Raw genomic sequence first — 22,396 nt, 5'->3', positions numbered from 1 at the left:
CTAAATATAGCAATAGACTTTGTCAAAGTAGGAAGAAACCAATTCATAACCAAAGCCTTGACAAAAAGCAGATGATGTTTTTTAAGTTATTGAAAATTAAGGTTTCCTCCCTCTCATACACCTGTTTTGGGATTCAGTCCCCAAATGGATATAAACATATGCATCTTATGTTGGATATCTTTTGGAAGTGCAGCAAGACCATCCTATTTTTGCAGACATTAATCAAATAAAAACTAAGTTGAGATGTTGTTTATTGGAGCTGTTTTATCTTGATGGTCTAGTTCAGGGATTGTCAACTGGGGGTATATGCGCCCCCAGGAGTACCTAGAAAGGCCGTAGGAGGTACACGTGAGAGGGAACGTAGCATGTCCTGGGGCACAGCGGTGGCATCTCCCCTGGCGCCTTCCCATACTTTGCTTCTTACCCAAGACAGGGGCACACTGGGCACTGCTGGCCCACATGGCACACTGCAGCACCTCTCCGCCCCCCTCAGCTCGCTCTCTGTGCCTACTCCCAGGAGCAGGGCCGGGGGGTGGGGGTCGGGGGGCAAGGGCAGCAGTGCTCCTCTGCAGGCCACACACATGTCACCTGGCTGGCTGAGGGGGGGAGGAGGTGGGGCTCGCATGCAGTGGCCCCCACTGCCACACACTGCCGTCACTGCTGTGCCCCGTGTTGCTTTTCTGTGGCCAGTTGTACATGCGGCTCTGTGGGCTGCTGACACATCCCACACGTCACGCACCCCCTATCACCAGCCCATGGAGCTGCATGTGTGACTGGCCATGAGAAAGCAATATGGCATGCGGCAGTGGTGGCATGGGATGGTGGCAGCCACCGTGTGTGAGCTCCACCCCCCGGGTGGTGCATGTGTGGCCCGCAGAGGGGCACCGCTGCCCTCACCCTCCTTTGGACCTGCTCCTGGAAGCAGGCACAGACACCTCTCCTCCCCTCCTCTTCCCCCCCCAAGCCCCTTCCCTTTCCTCTGTCCCGCCCCACCCCTTCCCCCAACACACTTTTACCTGCTTGGGTGTGTGTCTGTGGGGAGTGAGGGCGTGGGTTGGCTTGGGATGGTGGCAGCCACCGTGTGTGAGCTCCACCCCCCGGGTGGTGCATGTGTGGCCCGCAGAGGGGCACCGCTGCCCTCACCATCCCCCGGTCCGGCTCCTGGGAGCGGGCACAGAACCCCCCCCTGCCATTTGCAATCTGGCCCCCTCCAGCCCTTTCCTTCTCCCCTGCCACTTCCCCACCACACACCTGCTGGGGGTGTGTGTGTGGTGTGTGTGTGTCTATCTGTCTCTGTGTCTGCATGCACGCATCTGTGTGTCTGCCCCTGCATGCGTGTGTCTGCACTTGTGTGAGTCTGTCCCCTGCCCACCTGGCCAAGGAACTCCCCCCCTCCTCCCCCACCCACACCTCCCAGACAAACCACTCTCACAACTCCATCCCACACTCCGCACCAGCTATGCAGCACCTACCCCTGCCCCACCCCCATTCCCTCCCTCACCACGGGGGCCTCTATCTGCCTCCCCCAACCCCTTAAAGCCAAGAAAAAAATAAAGGGGTACATGAGCTGAAACTTTGAGGCAGAAGGGGTACTTGCATTAAAAATGCTGAACCCCTCCCCCCTGCTAGGGTGTAGTCTAGTAAGGGCCAACCTTTTTGGCAGGCATACCATGAATTAGTCCCACATCCTCACTGAGTACCACTCCAGTTTCCATCCCCTGCCTGATCTCCAGCTCTGCTTTCAGCTTGCAGCCTTGTGCTCCCTGCCTAGTCTGCCACCATGCTTCCTCCCCAATCTGCTACATGCCATGCACAAAGGCTGCCCATGCTCCTTGTGTGCCATGCATTGTTTCTAGTTCTCTTTTACGCTGTTTCAGTCCTCATGTCAGTTCCCTGTTTTTATTTTCTTTTCTTATGGTTCAGCCATTCTGAACCTTTATTCAGTTTTTATGCCCCCCTTCCGAACAAATAAAATAAATAATGTTACAGTCAATAGGAATTTTGTCAGAATAACGACTGCAGGATTAGGCCTCTGTTCAGTAAACAAGCAAGCATGATTATAGGTGAGTAGTAGACCCCCCAAATATGTTTATTTCTTCTAAAAATGTTATATAGCCTCAGACCCCAAAAGGTCTTGCTGGATATACTTTGCTGCAAACTCGGAACAACAACATTGATAGAAGCAAACAAAAAGTCAGATTAAATATAATCCCCAAAAACCTTTGCTCTGAAGTAGTAAATCATAGCGGAAACCCAATAGGCCCAGTAAGAAGGTACGGTTCAACAGGACTCCATACAAAAAACATGGAATGCCTCAACCTTGATCTAGTGATTCACAAGTCACAGACTTTTGTTTTTTAGTTTTATCGAATTTCCACAGGAAAGGAACTTCCCATCTGCAGCTGAACTCTATCAGGACACACCCAAAGACTTCATTTCAAATCTATTCTTCAGTCTATGATGTCACTGCACACAGAGGAGTGCATGCAGCACAGACACAGAGCTGTTAACTACTGATGTTCTGCATGGACTTCCAAATTAAACTAAACTAAAACTAGCTGTATGTGTTTATATCTATGCTATGCATAAAAATCTTTAGGAAGAAAACCATAAAAAGCTGTAGTTGAGGCAGTTCCGCCCTCAAGAGTTATCTAAAAATCTACTGAAACCAAATGAAAGTATTTCCATTAACTGCAGTGAACACCAAGCAACACATTCTATTGTTCTGAAGACTTAAAAAACAGAATAGCAAAGGATTTGGTAGTCTGTTATGCTGTCATGAATTATGGGAGTTTTTATCTTTTTTTGAAATAGTTACAAATCTCATGCTTCAGAATTTACAGTCAAAATGCCAGAAAGAGCTCCTAGCTCTTACTGTAAATCTTACTGAAAAAATCTTCTAGATCATATGACTGATACAGTCTTTCTAAATCCTGAAATATTTCCTCTGCTTGATAAAAATGTGTTTAGAAGTGACAGGGTCTACATAAACCTAAACAAAATTAGGACTTTTATCAGTTAAAAAGAACAACAACATTTAATATATTCTACCAAATTTCTAGGTAAATTTTTACAGCTAACAACAATTTAGCATTTTTATGTACATATATAATTGAAAACAGTATTTATTTAAAAGAGATTAAAAAAAATAAAAATGGAGGATTCTAGCTTTTTTGCCACTACAAAGCAGCGACTTATCTGGCTTTATTTTGCCATGACAAATAGCCTGCCTTACTCATTATCAGGTAACTGAACTGTGCTTATCCATTTATATCTGGAAATTACAAATAAAGTCTTGGTCAACTGTGTCATGAAGAAACACTGAAAATCTAGTTGAATATCTGTGTTTTGGGTTGTAATGTCTCATACAAAAGAGGGGGCTCAGTCTTAAAGTTACATGTCTAAAATGCCAGTGGACATGAGTGATCATATTTGGTAAACAAAGGAATGTGCAATTAGACCATGAATTAGTTTATTATAAATAAATTGATAATGCTTGCATCTAGAAGCTTCAATCATATCACAGCTCCACTGGGCTAAATCCCAAACAAGCCACTGTCATAATTACTAGGGACATGTGAAATGGGCCCTATTCAATTTGGATTCGGCCCAAATCGGGGACAGTGATTCAATTTGTTGATTCGGATCACTGATCCCAATTTGATTTGGCCGAATCCAAACCTGGAGATTTCATACTGATTCAGAGAATCAGTGATTCAGATATAGACACAGCTTTAAATGCTTTTTCTACATATCTCAAGGTACCAGCACAGCTCGTGAATACTGTGATGCTGGGGCAGATGGACTGTCCCACAGGAGTGTTGGGGGGGCCCCCGCATGCTCAGTGGCAAACCTGGAATTGGACTGGAAGTACTTCCAGGTCCTCCAAGGAGCACACAGAAGGCCCCTCTTGCGCGGCAATCGGCCACGGGGGGACCCCAGGTGCCCTCCCTCAGACCCCGGGGGGGGGGGGGGGGGGGGGGGGGCACAGCCCTCCCTCCCCCTCGTGTGTTCGGAAGTGGACCAAAAGTGCTTCTGGTCCACATCTGGGTCTGTTGCCGAGCGCGCTGGGGAGCCCCCCGCGCTTCTGTGGGACACTCCATCTGCCCCAGCATCACAGCATTCACAAGCCGCCTGCTACCTAGAGGTATGTAGAAAAAACCATTTAAAGCTGTGTCTATGTCTGAATCACTGAATCTTTCCAAATCTCTTAGAATTGATTCGAAGGATTCCAATTCGATTTGGAGAGATTAAACAGTCTCCTGATTCAATTCAGATTTGGAGGGCTGAATCTCTGCCGAATCGAATCAAGGACCGAAGCTTCGCGCAGCCCTAATAATTACAGCGCATCAGAGCAGACTGAATTAACTGAGTCTGCCGGAGTATACTAATTAGCGCACACCAGCAGCCACTGTGTTTTATATAGTTTTATATAGTCAGAGTCCCTGCACTTAAAAATGGTGGTGGGAGTGTTTTAACTAAAGCTCTTCAAATAAGCTTTAGTTAGAGTGCCCCTGCTGCCATTTTGAAGCATGGGATGCTGATACACGAGATGCTGCATGCACTCTAATTAGAGTGGCTCCAGGAGTATGGAGTCACTCTACAGCGTCCCCTTCCATCCTGAGAGAACATGTAAAGATGCCCTTGGACATTAACTCATGCAGCAGATGAAACTACTTGTGACTGTTATCAAGTGCTTGGGTGGCAGTTAAACAACCTGGCAATTTTGAGGGTGCCAATGGCTTGGTGCAGAAGAGCACCTTAGAGAAGAGTATTAGTCTTATCCCTGACAGAGGAAAAGCTACCAGAAAGTTGGGGAACTGAAGTCCACTCCATGATAGGTTAGACTGGGTTCTTTAACTCTAAGAGTAGAGCCCCAGTAGACAGACAAATAGATGATCTCCTTTGCTCCAGCAGCTCCTGGAAACCAGCTAAGCTGGTTTCAAATGTACTGGTACCTGCCTTTCCTTTGGATTAAGCCAGCAATGCTGAGAGGGGGACACTGATGTGTAAGTAGCTCAGTGTCTCCATATACTTTTGTCACTCCAGCTTCACTTATCTTTCAAGTTAAGATTACGTTCAGTGAGCCGATGTCTCACTCAATGTAATTTACTGTCTCATGAGACAAACAGATGCCTATTTCTAACTCATTCAGAGAGGCATATACTTGGTAGGTAGCATTTTGTCAGGTGCTAGGAATGGACTTGTGGAGAGGAGAGCAGGAGTAACAAATAACAATAAAAGTAGCTTAAATACAAAAACTAGGGTAAAGGGGAGGGAAGGATAGGGGGAGGGAGGTGGGTTGCTGTGATGTGGGTACTGCTGAGAGGCAGGAAGGTGGGTTGAAGAGATCAAGGAGCACAAACACTCACAGATGGTGGTGACTTAATTAGGAGGTACAAAACCCCCCAAAATATTAAATTAAAGTGTGGATTGTACATTTAAAAAAGATAAGAGCACTGAAGGCTAGTCTGAGTTAGGCTTGTCATCAGAATTGTAGGACAGGCATTAAAATACTCTGCCAGTATTCGTATTCTAAATTTAGCACTAACATTTGATAATGGAAACCTAGAAAATTGACATTGCTGTACCACAGACCATGGACCACATGTTTTTTTGACCCCACATATTTTTTAGACATATAAATTGGCTCTAGACCCAAGACATTAAAAGCAATATACATCTTTTGACCAGCTAGAACTCCTAGCTGCCATATTTTATATTAATTTTATTCAATCTTTAAATGCAGGTAAAATTCAATTTCGTCTTCCAAGACAGTTTTTTTGTAATTTTCTAGCAGCTATTCATTGATAATAAGTGTCTTGAAAGATAATTTCTCAGCTGAAAACAACTGAAAAAGGATGAAACTATGTATTAAAATTCATACAAAGTCTTGAAGTCTGCTTAGCCAAAAGCTTAATTCCTCTTCATCGTGCCTGTCAATGTAGTTAAAATTTAAAAACAAAATTACACGCCTTAGCCTTCAGTTAAGTTTAATAATACAACCATTCAAAACTTAAAAAAATTAAAAATATATGTCTCAGACAGAAAAGAAATGTTGGCTTCAAAAAATAATTAAAGTGCTACTAAAAACAACCTAGAACCTCACTTCTGAAACAAACAAGTAGTCATATAGTATATAGCAGGACACAGAAAAAAAATCTGGCTTAATTAGTACAATAATTAAATATTTTTTCAACAAATAGCATAAATCATTACCATTGGAATTGTCTTAAAAACAAACACAAGACTTAAGGTATGTGACAATCTTTAGATGTAGAAAAACTGTAAATACTTGAAATTCATAAGTTAGGGGAAAGCCTGCTATCAAAGGAAATGTTTTTAAATTTAATGCAGCTTTGCATGCAATTGGCCTACCTTTTATTAGGAAAAGCATGGAAAAAATAGAAGTTACATGCAGAAGTAATTCTGTACAGAAAATTACTGAACTTAAGTTCCTGTTAAGGACAAACTTCTTTGCTCTGAGGTTGTGAAATCTTAAGTCTGAAAAAGATATCCAAGTGTTCCTACCTCACCGCACACCATCAGAATTTTAAATTGACTAGCTTGCATGTACCACATACAGCTATTATTATTTGTGTTACAGAAAAACACCATATTTATATTTAATATAAATTAAGTCAATTTAGAAATCAGGAGGACTCTGACTTACTTGTGACTAGCAATGACATCATAACAGGAGTTAATCAATGTCTCTTTTTGACAAGCAGTACACTTACCATTTTACTTATCCCAAAATGGCTCATGAATCGGACTGGAACAGGACCTTTAGGTAGTGGAGTGTGGCAGGGAGCAGCTAGAGTTACAGAATGCAGATGGTGGTGGAGGTAGTATCATTCATCCCTCTTTAGCCACTAGCTCAGGTTAAGACACTCAACTGATGTGCAGAATCCTTTCTTTCTGGTTTATACTGTTCCACTTTGCCTGAATAATTAAACATCTAATCCTTGCTCCAGTAAAAATTTAAAAATTATTCATACAAAATAGAACAGTGTATAAGAACAAGGAATGTGGAGAGCGTTCTACTTCAGAGTACTCTACAGCCTCATGCTAAGGACACCCTGATGGGAGATGTGGACTCACATCCCCCAGGCAGAGGGGGGAATTAAACTCAGGTCTTTCATATACTTGGCAAATAACCTAAAACTTGAGTTACTGGATAAAGGGGCAAAAGTCACCAGCCTTCTGAATTTTGCCTTTGATTTCCCTCCAAGTGCCCAATAATGAAATATTTGTTTTCACATCCAATTGACTGTGCCATTCTATGCCAAGAAAATTTCAATTTTTGTTTTGTGAGAACAATGAAAAAAATTAAATCCAGGTCGATCTGAACCAAATTTTCTTTCAGTTCAGTTGCTTAACTAAAAGCTATACCTAGGCCTTGTACACTCAGTTTCTCCTGGGAGTGCCATGGCTCTTCCAGGAGAAACCAGGAATGTATAAGTGTTCAGGTTTTTTCTCCTTGAGTAAAAATGGCCACTCCAGAAGAAAAATAACCTGGGAAAAACCAGTGTTAAATCATTCCCTTAAGTTTCTCCTGATAAAGCAAATGTCTGTATAGGCTGTGGCTTCTCAGAAGGGAACGAGGTCCTCCAACTCCCCCAACACCTAGGAAGACAGTGTGTTGCTTGCTGGATTCTGCTGGACCAGACTGCAGATGGATCTTTTGAAGGGTATCATGAGATGTGAGGTGTTACAAAGCAAACAGATACGCACAGACTTAGGCTCGTCTCTGCCAAGACAATCCTCCATCCCCACTGCCAGACCTCTCTGCCAAGTAGTAAGTACTGTAATCTATAAATTAGTTTTTGAAATTGGGTACCACTCCATTCACAAAAGTTATGGAGCACTGCCTCAAGTCCAGTGAGGGGTGCCTAAAGTCCAAAAACGGTTGAGAACCATTGGAGTAGAGATTTAAGCTTATTGACAAGAATGGGTACAATCCAAACCAGTTCACCCACTGCCCCAGTCACGGTGCCATATGCAAAGGAACCATCTTCAGGACTCAGAAGGCCTCGACTCTCCATGCCTATTCTACTCTTGGTATTTCTCTTAGGATGACCAAGGGGGGTCACTTGCAGCACATTTGCCTAGCAGTGATCCAATAATCAGTAAGTCTTTTTAAAAAGGCCACTGAACAGGTATTCATCAGAATTATTGTTTATTAGTAGAGCTGTGCTGACAATGGAAATTCCAATAGATGACACATTTAGAAAACTGAAATTTGGGCATGTGAGAAAATTAACAACTGAAAACTTTCAAAATTATTTATAAAATAAGTTTCTGAAAAAAATATTTATATGGCCTAACCAAGATACAGTAAAAGCTCTGTTATCTGGCATCCCACGGGAACGGGGAATGCTGGATAACAAAATATGCTGGTTAACTGAGAGGCCCTGGCTGCCGCTTCTCCTGCCGCATCTGGGGTGTCCCTCTGCCTCTTCTGTGGCATCGCCACCCCTCCCATGGCATCGCTGCTGCTCCCGCGGGGCCCTGCAGGGGCTCCATTACTAAGCACATTACTAAGCACCTGACAGGGAGGCAGGTCCCGCACAGCCTGTTATGTCCCCAGGCTGTGGAGGCTTGGCCATGCAGGCTGCTTTGCCCCCAGCCATGGGGGCTTGGAGAAACCGGAAGTGTCACGGTGAGCACTTCTGGTTTCTCTTTATCTTACAAGCTGGCATGCCAGTTAGTAGAGCATGCCGGCTTGCAAGGTGCCAGATAACAGAACTTTTACTGTATTTAATTTTGATGCGTATGGCAGGGAAAATAAATCTAGGGTGGAAGATGGTCCCTTTGCCCTCTGCTGTCCTCTAACTTTTGCTCTATATAGCCCTTTCCCCCTCCTTACTGTCAGAACCTGACCTCCCTCAGCACATGGAAGTGAGGGGCAAATTTAAACATACTAGCCTTGAAATAAACATACCTGTAGTAATTTGCGTAGAAATCAGGCAAATATCTACAGGCATGTATAGACTTAATTCATCCAGAATTAATGCATTTTACCTTTTTTTTGAAACTTCTACAAGTGCTAGCATAAGTACTCCATAGGCACACTTTTGCACCTACTCATATATAGAACAGGGATGGGCAATCCCTGGCACAGGTGCCAGTGTATGGCACACAAATACATGCCAAGCAAAATGTGCACCTCAAGGAGGACAGTGGGGAAGTGGGCTGGGGCTGTACTGCTACAACAAGGATCAGGCCCCTTGTGGCTCCCCCACCATCTGCTCCTGGCATACCAACATCAGACAAGTCAAGGTTGAGAGTGTTTTTGGACTCTGCCAAAAAGCATTACCAACCCATGATATAAGGCAAACTAGGCATGCTGTAAGTCTAAAGCCAAAAGGCTCATGATTTACCATATAGCTCATTTGACAGGGCCCCAGCAGAGTCAGTGTTTCAAGCTATGGTGACAGCACAGCTCAGCACTGCTCAGTATGCATGTATACCCCAGATATCTACCCCTCAAAGGATCCACGTGCTAATTAGCTTCCCCACTCACGACTGGAACCAGGTGTTCTTGTTACGAGTCCTGGGATCCTCCAAATATGTATATGCAAATGAGGTGCAGGGCAGTGAAGAGGAAGTTGAAATGCATTCAATGTAGTGGCTCACCATGGCTTGAAAAAGTCAGCGCTGAGGGGGACTGTGTGCAATGGGCACCACTATGCATCTTATTCAGATGGGCTGCACTAATTTATCCTTGTGGTAGTTTCCTATCAAAATATTTGTCCAACATGGGTCATATGTTTAGAGTCACGCTCAGTATGGGCTGCACTTAATCAACTTCATACTTGGTTTCCATTACTAAGCACATGTTGCTTTTGGCAGCCATTTAAATGATAGACAGTGTATTAAATGAGGTTTCCTTGTATGCGAATACAAGACGAGTGGCTTTTCCCCCCATGCTGATTCAGGTGAAAAACCTCATCTTGCATTCAAATAAATAGACTAATATGAAAATACCAAAGCATAAATTTATATTGTCAGAATGCTTCCCAATTTTAATCTTAAAAAAATAAAATCCATGAATACTGACCTGATTGTGCAATAGTGTATCAATTCTGACAACAGCATGTTCTAACAAAATGTAGTTTCAGTGGAATTCTGCAATAATGCTCAGAGTGTTAGTGACTGGGGTCCTGTTGAACAAGTTATAGACATGGTTCCTATCCAAACTTTGAGGGGGAAAATATCTGATTTAATAGGAAAAAAAAAGACAAAAAAATTGAAATAAAGGAGGGAGAATAACAGTGAAAATGCTAGAAGTCATTTAATAACATACCACAATGGATCTAAGCCCATTAAAGAGTTGGTTGTGGGGTTTTCTTCTTTTAAATCAATAAAAAGTTAATTTGATGGTATACAGCTTTGCAGCCAATTAACTGAAGTTACTCCAGTTCCTCTAAAAGCAGCAGTCGGCAACCTACAGCCTGGAGAGCCGTTGAATCTGGCCCGCAGAGCTGTGGCAACTGGAGGGGGTTGCAAAGGGGAGGGGCTCTACTCGTGCTGCACGGTAACCAGGCACTCAGGGCTTTGATAGAAGGGGAGCTCTCTGTCCTGTGCTGCAGCCTGGTAGCAGGGAGAAACTGGAGGTGGACAGGCACTAGACCGGAGCTGAGTCATTTCAACCCTTTTGACAAAACATAGCCAACCCCTACTCTAAAGCTTTTATTTTTTAACATAGTTACTAGATTATAAGTGCTACCTGTAACAAGAGGTCCTCAGGTTCTTCTCAAGGACACTAGGATAATTTCTGGTAAAAGTTTGAACATTCCTACTTGGTTTTACTGGGAGTTTATGCAAGTTTAACAGAAGTAAATTTATGACTAGCAGTGGCCATGTCTACATGAGACACTGATTACAGTCATTTAGTACTTGTTTATACAAGTTTATACCTGAGTTACTGCACAGTAGCCCGAGACTACTGTGATAGGATAGGATAGAATCCCATGTCTATAACTTGTACTGCTGCGCAGTAGCTTTGCACCATGGTTTCTGCCACTCGACACTACTGCGCGGTAGTCTCAGGCTACTGCACAGTCAGTGTCATGTGTAGATGTGGCCACTGTGTATGTAAATTACTCTTAGCAGGATCAGAAGCTTTCCTTTTTACCTTAATAAACAAAGTTAGTTATATTAAGGACTCCACTTTGTGTTTTTATAAGGATGATGTTACACATTACAGACAGACCATACTAAAATCTGTGGAATATTAAGCAGTGTTAAAAGTTAGAATGTGTTCTAGTTGCATGTTAAGAGTTAATAGCATAGTTGCATGTTAAGAGTTAATAGTCCCCCACCACCACTCCTTCTGTGTCTGAAGACAGAAGCAGGAAAATTAGAATGTGCTGGGTATTCTGAACTGTCAAACACTAGCATTTTTCCAGATTTTATACTAGCAAGGTTTGAGCAAAAGACCCAGTGAAAATTGCTTCAGTTAATACAGTGCAAATAGGTCAGGGGAGGGCAAAATATGGCCTGCAGGCCGCATTCAGCCCACTAAGCACTTTCATTTGGCCCGCAGCACCTACCAATGAATTGTATCCGGCCCAGCCATTCCACCCACGAGGGTGGGAGTGAGGCACCCACATGTACACCCCCCTGCAGACATAGTCTATTGAGCCTCGCTCCTACCCTCATGTGCAGAAGGGGCCTACCGGGCCAGTATGCAGCTTCCAGGCAGGGCTGCTGCTGCTGCCCCTGCTGCTGGCCTTGGGGACCTGCTCTGCTTCCCCTGCCTCCCAGGCGCTTTGGGCAGCAGGTAGGAAAGTGGCAGGGGGATAAGGGAAGAGGCAGGGGTGGCAGCTAAGCTGCAACTGGGTAGGAGTGCAGAGTGTGGGGCTGGAGCTGGCAACAGCATGGAGCCTGCGCCCAGGAGGCCAGTGGCAGCATGAAGCTCAGCTGGGCAGGGTGTGGGTGTGAGGGAGGGTAGGGGGGTATGGGGACCCCCCCCACACACACTCCCACATGGTGCACAGCCCTAGCAGGCAGTGGTGGTGGCAGCAGCAGCAGCAGGTGGGCGCGCTCAGGGCGCTCGTGTCTGACAGGTGCTGGTGCCCGGTGGAGCGCACCTCCAGCCAGTGCTGCACGTTGTAGCAAGAGGCACAGCCTCCACCCAGCCGTCACCATCACTGGCACACCTCACCATGCACACACAGCCCCCACACTTGCACAGCACAGGAGAGAAGCCCCATGTGCTGGAGCCAGCCGCCTTCCATGCTGTGGCTGCACAGCACAGGAGGGAAGCCCCAGGTGCCTTCCCCTGGCGGGGCAGGGAAGACAGCCGGCTCCAGTGCAGTGGTTGCATGGCTAGGGGCACCAGTGATAGAGACTGCCCAGCAGAGGCTGTGCCTCTAGCTATGATGGGCAGCACTGGCTGAAGTTGAATCCTGCCAGGCACCAGCGCCTGTGCTGGGCAGCACCCTAAGCACCACTGCCTGCTGCTGCTGCTGCTGTGCCATGAGGGGACTGCAGGGGGGTTCCCCACACTCCCTGGCCCTCCCTCACACCCCACAAATGCCGGACACTCACACCCTGCTCCACAACCCCCCATATATACACAACCCCCAACATACCCTATGCCCCCTCTATCCACACCCCACCATGCACATGCCCACCCGCCTGCCCACCCACTTGCACCACGCACACACACTCAAACCTCCAACCTCCCACAATATGCAAGACTAAGAATTTATTTTTGAGTTATTATGCAATCTATATAAAGTATGCAAACACAAATCATGACAAAAATATTTTTGTAATAAAATTAAAAATGCATTATAGTAGGTGTTTGACTTTTAGTGTATGATTTGGTTTTCTTTTGGTTCTAAGATGACAACTCTCCCCTCCCAAAAGGAGTATTTCCAGGCAGCAAAGGGAGGGACTTCCAGTGGCAAAGGTCAGGGGTTTAGGGGTGGGACTTCTGATCTCAAGATGACAACCAGGGGGTGGGGCAACTATCAAGGGGTGAGGCCCTCAACAGTTCACCAAAATTCATTGAGTGGCCCTCCACCCTAAATAATTGCCCACCCCTAAACTAGGTAGTGAATTTTGCATTTAGAAAGATAGAACTGCCTGCCATAACAAAGCTAGTTTGCTGAGCAAGGTTTTCAGGAGTTCTGAGACATGAAGTCACTAAAAAAAGTACTAGCTGGAGTCTCCACAGGTAGCACTCTTTTAGTGAGGTATACCTTTACTTTTAGGTTCTTAAGTTACAACAGATACTTTCTAGGTTCATTCCTTTTCCTACCCCTACCCAGCATATACTTTACTTGAAAACAGAAGTAAATCAAAAAAAGTCTTGTGCACTTTGATAAAGTTACCCAAAAAAGGAGGAAAGGAAGGGAACATGGGACAGTGGAGAACTTCTACACAGTATATAAAGTCCAATAGAAATATATATAACTATTGTCAAGCAAGGTCTAAAAAAAAGGAAAACATTGAATAATCACAGTGCTCTTTAGTACAAGTACAGATTCAGGAACTTGGGAGGTACATGTGTAACACAAGTACAGATACATATGAAACACAAATGCAGTTTTGGAATTTTATCAACTGTTCCCAAACTGCTAAAAATACTTTAAACTCCATCCATAAAAATTACAGGTCATGGCTAGGTTTGCTCTGTGATTATTTTCAAGCTAAATAAACTTCTTTCTGAAGTGGAAGCAAGTCCTTTGAAGCTTTTACAAGCTTTGACCACAGTTCTTATTTATAGGACCATACAACTTAAAACCTATTATACTCAAAGCAAGATCTGTTTTGGAAGCATTCGGCTGGCTTCTCCATTGTGCTTCCACTGGCTGCAGTTACTTGCAAGAGCCACATGAGTGTAATTCTAGGAATGAAGCAAAAAGTCTGGGGTTATTCTCCTTAGGCCCAGGTTTTGCCTCTTAATAACGTGATTAGAATTAGGGATGGTCATTTCTTCTCTTCCCCTCACTATATTTTAAATGCATTATGCATCAGAAAATGGCATCAGATGAAATATCAGGGCCCTGGACACACGTAAAATTTGAAGTATTTCAAACATCTTTGAAGCACTTAAAATGATGAAGGGCAGATGTTTGCAACTGAAGAAGTGTAACATCTGTATGCTCCACAGAGCATGCCAGGGCTTGCTCAGTCCTCTGGCATCCCACAGTGCTTTGCTCTTCACCTCCTGCTGTCGCAATGGAGAGGAAGGAGAGGAGTGTGGGGCAGACAGCCAGTGAGCACTCTGCTGTGCACTGCACCTTCCTCAGCAATCTCCAGAGCCTAGGTTGAGGAAACAAGCATTGTCAAGGGTCAAAAACAGCTTAAAAAAGACAAAAAGAAAAGTAGAAGTCTTTGAAAATGCATTACAAACTGGGACTGTTGATTTTATATACACTTTATCATCAGGTCCTCAACATTCAACTCCTTTCTAAGGTAAAGAATGAATTAGTGAAGTAGATCAGGAGTCTGTTTTCCTGATCTCACCACACAGGAAAAAGGGAGGAAAAAAATTTTTTTTTAAAATCAAACACTGGCAAATTCAAAACCAGTACAAGAAAATACTTTTTTTTTACACAACATATAATCAGACTGTGGAGCTCACTGCCACAGGAAGTCAGCGTAGACTAGTAACTTAGCAAGATCTTTTTTTTTTCCAAGTTACTTCTGTGGGTGACAAGTTTCCAGATAAACTATAATTTACGTTAACAAAAATATTGACACGGGTATTAAAACTTTATCCTTAAACAAGACTCTATTTAATAAAGATCACAGCAATGCCAGGTGAATTATCACATGTCTGCTTACCATGGGTTTGTACATATTTGAATCATCTGGTGCTGTTCACTGTTTGAGATTGACCCCTAGATTAGATGGACCTCAAGTCCCACCTAGAATTGCAATTCCTTTTCTTATTAAATTATAGAGTGATAAGGATGATAGCAGTGGTGATAATCACGAAACCATTTCATCAGGGAGTAATTTTTCTCCAACTCCCTTCCTTCCCCCAACTGCATCCCTGTCTTTTCAACTAAAACACCTTAACACTCCCACAAAAAAGTGAACAGTTCCAACAGTGTTGCTGTTGTACTAGAGGAAAACTGATATACTGTTTCATCCGTCCAACATCAAAATTAATATTTTACCAAAGCAGGTTTTCTGCTCTATTTATGTCTCATGGACAAGAGAGGATACTGTATGGTCCTGCACAGATTTTATTGACAGTAAGAGATGTTAATTCAACAAGAAAGACATCTCAATTAAATCAAGTTCTGCAAAGTACTCATTAAATTCAACAAAGATTCCCCAATACAAATGTTGCCCTACCTGCAAAATACATTAAAAAACCCCTCATATATTTCAATTACTTCAAGTCTGTGAAGACAGTAGTGCTATGTCAATCAGCTTCAGCAGTTTTCTTAAGCATCCTACCTCATGATTAACACAAAAGCCTCTTAAATACATAACAACATTGTGGTAGAAATTTCAGAGAAAGAGTGAGATAAATGAAGGATACTTCCAATACTGTCCCACAGCCTTCTTGCAAGTTGACTTTCTGTTATAACTTCCTGCTACAAGTAGTTTTTCAGCCTCAGTATACTTCTTACTCGTGCTGCACATCGCATACTGTCAGGACATGTTTTAATACCAGCAGCCAAAAGTTGCACCTTGTTGCTTTCAAATTTTAAAAAAATTCAGTGGTAAAGCCTACTAGTAAGGTTATCTGATACTTCCCATTTTGTACTCTTCTCAACCGCTTGTACCATTTGTCTAATTTTAAGAGCAGCCGTGTTGAATTTACAGGGTTAAGTTGGATTTATTTATTTTTTTTAAAGATGGGAGGCAAAGCAGTTCAACCATTTTCAGAAACAGGATTAAAAAAAGAAGTCGTCTGTAATGTTTTCTTGGAAAAGCACTAGCATCCACACACTTGGAAACATGAACTTGAAATCTGGTGACGAGGGTGGCTTCTGCATTAGAGGCATGCTTGGCATTTCCCCATGTTTGAGTATGCATTTTTGCAACATTAGCAGTACCCTTCCAACAAACTTTATGCATGCTTTTTTATACAAGTAATTAAACCTAATGAATGCTGTCATAATATACTTCATTTAAAAAAAATGGCAGAGATCTGTTGCTCAGACCAGTTTCTCAGTAACACTAATATTAGATAACAGATAAGAGAATGGATGATTTGGTAGTTAAAGTAGGTTTTCACTTCAGTCATTGATAAACTCATAGTCACAAAGGGAGTTGCCATATATCTGTCAGTTTCAATGTAGTGGGTGCTACATCTACCACACAAGGATGAAGAGAGGCTTAACTAATAATGCCTATAAAAGAACTTAAAGAGCCTGAAGAGAAGTATAAAGAATGACATTTTTGTGTGGAAGTTTAAATACAACACATGCAATTTCTGTCTTAGTTTAGCAACTTCAGACATTTTGGTTTCTCTCATTAAGGATTTGTATTACGTGCACAAGATACACTAAACAATGTTCCATATCAGGCAGAATTCCACACCATCTTCCCGTTAAAAAGCAGATTCTCATTTTCATTGCGGGAGAGTTAAAAACAGTGAGCTCCGTTTGTCATTAATGCAGACAGTGGGTGTAGATTCCCAGAACTCGAGAACCCATACAGAGTCACAGTATCTGCTTGCTTTATACAGATATTTTATGCATTAAAATGAGCCAAATTCAAAACAGAGGGAAGAGGGACTTAGTCACACAAGTACACTTCTAATTATCTCTGTAGTTTTATCTTGAAAATACATTTAAGAATTCAAGTAGCTCAAAATATATTTATTCTTGAGCTGTACACATGTGCAGAAGTATTATTTTTAATTCTAAGAGAATAAATGCAAGTTTTTCAGATGGCTGCATCCAAGTATTTGAACACTAATATGAAGGGAGGAAGGGGAGAGGGCATCCTAAACCCTCAAGTCCTTACCTAGTTTTGCAAAAAAGTATGTTTTTTCTGGCTAGAGCCAAACCCTGCCATTTTAGTCAGAACTAGACAATGCTTCAAAAGCCAGAATATAGCACCTTACTCTCTCAGGTGGAAAGCCCCCAAATTTTTACTTCATCATCATACCAAAGTTTAAATCATAGCAGCAATGAGTAAGTATTCCAGCCAGAAGTAGCTAAAGCTTAACATTTTAAATGGCAAACTCACTCATTACCATTACTTGTAATGCATGTAGATCAATGTGTGCATCAGCTCCTTGCTCCAGTTTTAGAGTTGCTCCTGAGGAACTCTCTTGGGATGCACCCTACACCAGCGATTCCTAAACTGTGGCTTGCAAATCCAAATGGGGTCGCAACATCAGCGTATGAGGTCATAGGGGTGGGGGGCTGTGGATTGGGACTGAGGGGCCATTCTGAGGAAATGGGGCCATAAATGGGGCCATGCTGAGGAAGATTGGGAAACACTGCTCTACTACACACTCTAGGTCAGCAGTTCCAAACTGTAGGTCATGAGAGTCATGACCCATAATGGGGTTGCAACATCAGCAGATGGGGTAATGATAAACATGCCCCCTGAGTTTTCTGTGCCCACAGTGGGGTGCAGGGCTGCAGCTGGGCCAGACCAGCTCCAGACAGGAGCTGCCTCTGTGGCACGGTGGGTGGGACACATTGTGGGCGGGAGTGCCGTATCAAGGTGAGACATGGCAGTGGCATGGAGTCGTGCCCATGCTGCTGCTGGGTAAGCAGGGGGCAGACATGGCAGAGTTCCCTCTCTCCAATGCTGGATCCTGCCCACTGAGCCGCGGAGCCCCCGGAGGAAGGGCAGCAGGGTAGGGAGGCCCAAGCCTCTAGAGGGCAGCCTGCATGCTCCCCCCGCCTCTCCCTGCATGGGCTCCACTCCAGCAGTGCTGCTGGTCGGGGGGGGAGGAAGCTGAGCTCTGCACTGAGCTCTGGCCTCCCATGGGTGGCAGCTAGGGCTCAGGCACTGCTGGGGAGGGCAGGGGGCTGTGGGTGGGGAGTGAGGGGCCATGCTGAGGAAATGGGGTCATGATAAGGAAAAGTTTGGGAAGCACTGTTCTAGGACATTGGAGCAGCTGCCCTTAACATCAACATTCATTTGTAAGAGCTAACATGTTAAATTAGAACTGGAAGAAGTGGATAGATTGGGGAGAAGAGGGGGAAAAGAAGGAATACTGTTCTACTACCTGTACTCATTACTCTGGGTGGACCAGTGCCTCAGGTTCTTCTTTGACAACCTCTCTTTGTCTCCAATCATCTTTATCATCCATGCTATCACTGCTTTCTACCCTCACTTTCTTCAATTATTAAAGGGCTCCCTGTCTTTTATGAAGTCAATTCCCTCCCCCCTCAAAAAAATTGATATAATTTGGAGATGGGAGAAAACAGGAAGACATTTTGAGCAGGGAGAGAAATTAGTAACAGTTACTACTGTAAAAGCTAGTTAAAACCCGTAAAATCATAAGAATTTAATAAAAGTATGTCATCTGCTACATGGTAAGTGCTTTTTCTTTCCCACTCCCCCCCGCCTCCTTCCCATCTCATTTTTAGAAGAAAATAAAAATATCACCTCTAAATATACACTGTTTTGAGTGTCTCATGATTATTTGGGCAACTAAAATAAATACGAAATGCTGCCAGCTGCTTTAGCTGATAGACAATTAGTGGCTTGAAATGTTACATTTAAAAAACAAAACAGTCTACAGAAAAATATTAAAACAATGTTCTATTCACAATTAAAAGTGACACAAAGTCACAATGAAATACCTGAAGAAGTTTCAGCTTTTTAAGGCTGCGAGTAGATCAATGTTTTCTTCCCCTCCCATTCTTTCCTACTAGCAGCTGCCATCTTACAAAAGAGGACATCAGGCTATGCCTCCCTCCCCATATGCAAGCTGCTCCATGTCCAAAGTGCTCTCCAGCACCCAAGAGACCACTTTGTACATAACTAGCAGCAACCACTTCTCCACAACCCAGATGCAAATATTGCTTGAATACAACTCCTAAATGACAACTCTGATCCCAAATTCTGGAAAGATGCTTCTGGATCCCCCTTATTTATGCCAAAACAACCCTCATTGCCTTTCTCACCCACCTTTCAAAGCAACCTTCAATTTTCCATTCCATGGCAGTCCCTTCTCAGCATCTGATGAAGTAAGTTGCTGCTTACAGAAGCTTATGCATCTGATTTAGCTAGCCTACAAAATGTGCACATCTACCCTGCCAAATTTCAGATTAACAAATGGTTAACTATCTTTTGCATCCCACTTTAGTCTTTCTTTTCTCTACATTCCACATTTGGTTAAGATACCCAGTTTTTAACTCTCATTTCATTCCCACTAGTCAATACATATACTGCCAGATCTCCTAGCCACTAACAAAAGCAAAACAAAATAAAACTCAAGCACCTTTTATAAATCTATGCCCCAAAACTGTTCATATCACCAAATCTCTTATGCTTGCTAATTAAAAGGAGTAGTTTCAACTTGCAGAACATTTAATTGCATATAAATCTGTAAGTAAAAGGTTAGGATTGGAGACAAGAGAAAAAAGCTGAAAATATTTCAAGCATCATTTTCATACGGATGCATTTCTATAGCACTTTTCATCTCATTCTCAAAACTTTTTACTGATAACAGTTCTTTAAACATCTACTAGACAGTAGACAAGGGCACAGTGAAGACTTCAGCTATTAATGGTAGTGCAAGAGTAATGCTGCCACTGAATGAAGAGTGATGATGTACATCTGATGAGAAATGTCTTGCACTCAAAAGCTTGTCTAATTCTACTACACAGTTGGTCCAATAAAAGGATATCACCCCCAAAAATTCTTGCCATTCAATTATTAATGAAAGGGAGCCCCTGTAGAGGTGGAATACTTCATTTGGTTTTCATACAGCACTAGAAACTCAAAGCAGAAAGTAAAGAGTGCTCTGTTCAGCTGAAACTGTGCGACAGTTAGTGGAACTGGAACTTCACCAGGTGGCCTGGTTAACAACATAGGCATTCCCTTTTCTCCTGTGTGCAGAGGATGTAGTTCACTTAGTGAAAGTTTAAACCTTATAAACAACTTCTTTATACCTTTAAGACAGTTTTCATTCACAACTCTCCCCACCCCCCCACCTCTGTTTAATCCATCCCCAACGCTTCCCTTAGCTCTCTTCTCACTCTCACTTTCTCATTTTTATAGGTCTCCCCATTGCTCTCCCTCTCTGTCTGCTGGCTGGCTCTTCTGCTCAGTTTCATGGTGTTCACCTCAATCTGTTCTCATGTCCTGTACACTCTCCATGTGTACTCATCTCTTTTTATCTCCCCTCCTCTTCTCCCTAATCCACACAGCCAGGGAAGCCTTTCTAACTGCCCATCTAATAATACCTGTATGACAGCTCAAACATGCTATATCCAAAGGAGCTATATTCCAAAAGAACATACCTCCCAAATATGAAGAGCTTACTACTATGTCTAACTTTAGTATTTCTAGTTAACCACTGTCCTGTTCAATGAACTTACTAGGTTTCCTCTGGTTTTGCCAAAACCTCCTTTCACTTTCCCAGCTTCAGTCCACTCGTTTCCGTCACAGATTCTGCTGTATCCTTCTGCTTGTTTTAAGGATGCATTGTTCCCTCCTTTTTCTTTCCCTTGTGTGTGTTCAGAAACTTAGCCTCAGCACTTACTCCCTCCCTTATCACATTTTCCATTTCACCCACCTCCTCCTCAAAGCTGTCTCACAGTCTGTTTGTGAAATTTATGCCTGTCATTCTCTTCCTCGCTCACCCACATACCCACACACACACACAGACTGTCTGCAGGCTCCGTTTCAAAGAGCTCCTGTGTAGCTCCGCTCATTGACTCCCTCTCAGTCTGAAGAGAGCTGGTCCACTCTGACATTTCAACTTAAGGGAGAGTGGAAAATGGTCCCCAGCATCCTCTGTTCCCAGGTGTGTTTCCTTACTTCAGGAAACCAGCTGGCTTGCCAAATGAGCAGGCAAGTATCCCCCACCTCCTTTCACCAGATGGTACTGGTGTGATCTGTCCCCCGGACAACAGTGCCTTGTGAAGAGGTGGAGCAGAGGTCCAGGGAAGAAGATACAGCGAGCTCTTTGCTTCTTTACTCCATACACTTGACCCAAGGTACTGATCCAGCTCAGTTTTCCTTAGTTAGCAAGAGGTGCCTTTCTTCTTAGAAACTGTGGTAGTTACACATCATTAAAAGCACCGATTTCTTGAAGTTCATCTCACTGCAGTCTTAACAGTCTCTTCAGTAAGTTAAGAAGCCAAGTAGTTATCTCTAGGATTCTGTCAGCATAGCACTAAGGGCAAGGAATGGGACTGTAAGTATATTTATAGCTGAATACAAATGCACATCCTCCCTTCTGTAGCTGAGGAAACATGTAACTTTTGTTTTCAGTCAACTCAATTATTACCGCTCACTAAAAGAAACACAAACAGTTCCCCGAGTTCAAAAATACTTCAGGTGTTGGACATTTTAATAAGTCATGAGAGACCCAAGATCACCAGCTGAGAAGTCCTCTATTTATTCTTGAAAACACTTACAGCAGAGACAATAGTGCATCCCCCCCACCCCCTGCCTAGCTAGGGTGCCTTCTCCCTGTACAGGGGTAGGAAAGTCAGTTTAGTTTTCATGTCAATTCTTTCTCAAATTATCTACTGAGAGTGCACATTAGTGTGCTAATTGGCATGAACGGTGGCGATCTTCTTTTACAAGTAGGACCTGACATCCACCCTGGAGAAAAATCAATGGCTTGGCACTCATCACGTCAGTAATATCTGAATGGGCTCTGTGAAATGACAGACCGACTCTGAGAGGTTGTGGGAGGAGGACTGTTTTGTCCAAGAGCACCCTTCAACTCTTATATGGCTCCTCAAAAGGAAACTCCAGTCCAATTGTTCACATAGCAAAAGTTTGCGCAGAACAAACAAGGGTTAAAACAAGTGGGTTTGTTTGGCAGGTGGCCCTTACCATGTTGCCAATTCAGTTAACAGGAAACAAATTTCCTTGAAAGGAATCAAAAGAGAGCCAGTCAGCCTACTGTAAGGATTCAAGCTTAGATAACCAGGAAGAAGCCATTCTCTTGTGCTTTGGACTGAAAGGTTTTAATTCATTGGGACAGTTAAAGACTATGACAAACAGCAAACCCAGGAGGCTTGTATTTTTTTTTAAACATATTATGGTTAGGAGCCTAAAATTACAGGGATCACCTAAGTAGAGAAGTCTTTACTAAATGTCATCTGGTGTCTCATTTATGGAGAGAGAAACTGCAGGTCTGCTACAATCCTGAAGCCACCACAACTGGACCTGGATCCAAGCTGATTCAAATTTCAGGTCTGTTTGTTCAGGCACATCTTTTCTAGTAACCGAAAGGAACAAGTGATCCCATTCAATC

The 22,396-nt window shown here is 43.3% G+C and overlaps 1 protein-coding gene across 4 annotated transcripts in view; it reads right to left on the bottom strand.

The window, feature by feature from the left end:
* The window catches only part of FYN (FYN proto-oncogene, Src family tyrosine kinase), a 170,163-nt gene extending 149,641 nt beyond the window's left edge, over nucleotides 1–20,522 (bottom strand). For 3 of the 4 annotated variants that reach the window (XM_025198835.1, XM_006019470.3, XM_025198837.1), the window contains exon 1: nucleotides 20,502–20,522. The gene's annotated coding sequence lies outside the window, so the exon portion shown is untranslated. The remainder of the gene's footprint in view (nucleotides 1–20,501) is intronic. The other variant, XM_006019471.3, reaches the window with a different exon arrangement.
* Between the last annotated feature and the right edge of the window lie 1,874 nt (nucleotides 20,523–22,396).

Source organism: Alligator sinensis, unplaced genomic scaffold, assembly GCF_000455745.1.
Source record: "Alligator sinensis unplaced genomic scaffold, ASM45574v1 scaffold737_1, whole genome shotgun sequence".
Classification (NCBI taxonomy): Eukaryota; Metazoa; Chordata; order Crocodylia; family Alligatoridae; genus Alligator; species Alligator sinensis.
Note: the sequence above shows the minus strand (reverse complement) of the source record. Positions and strands in the feature narration are given on the sequence as shown.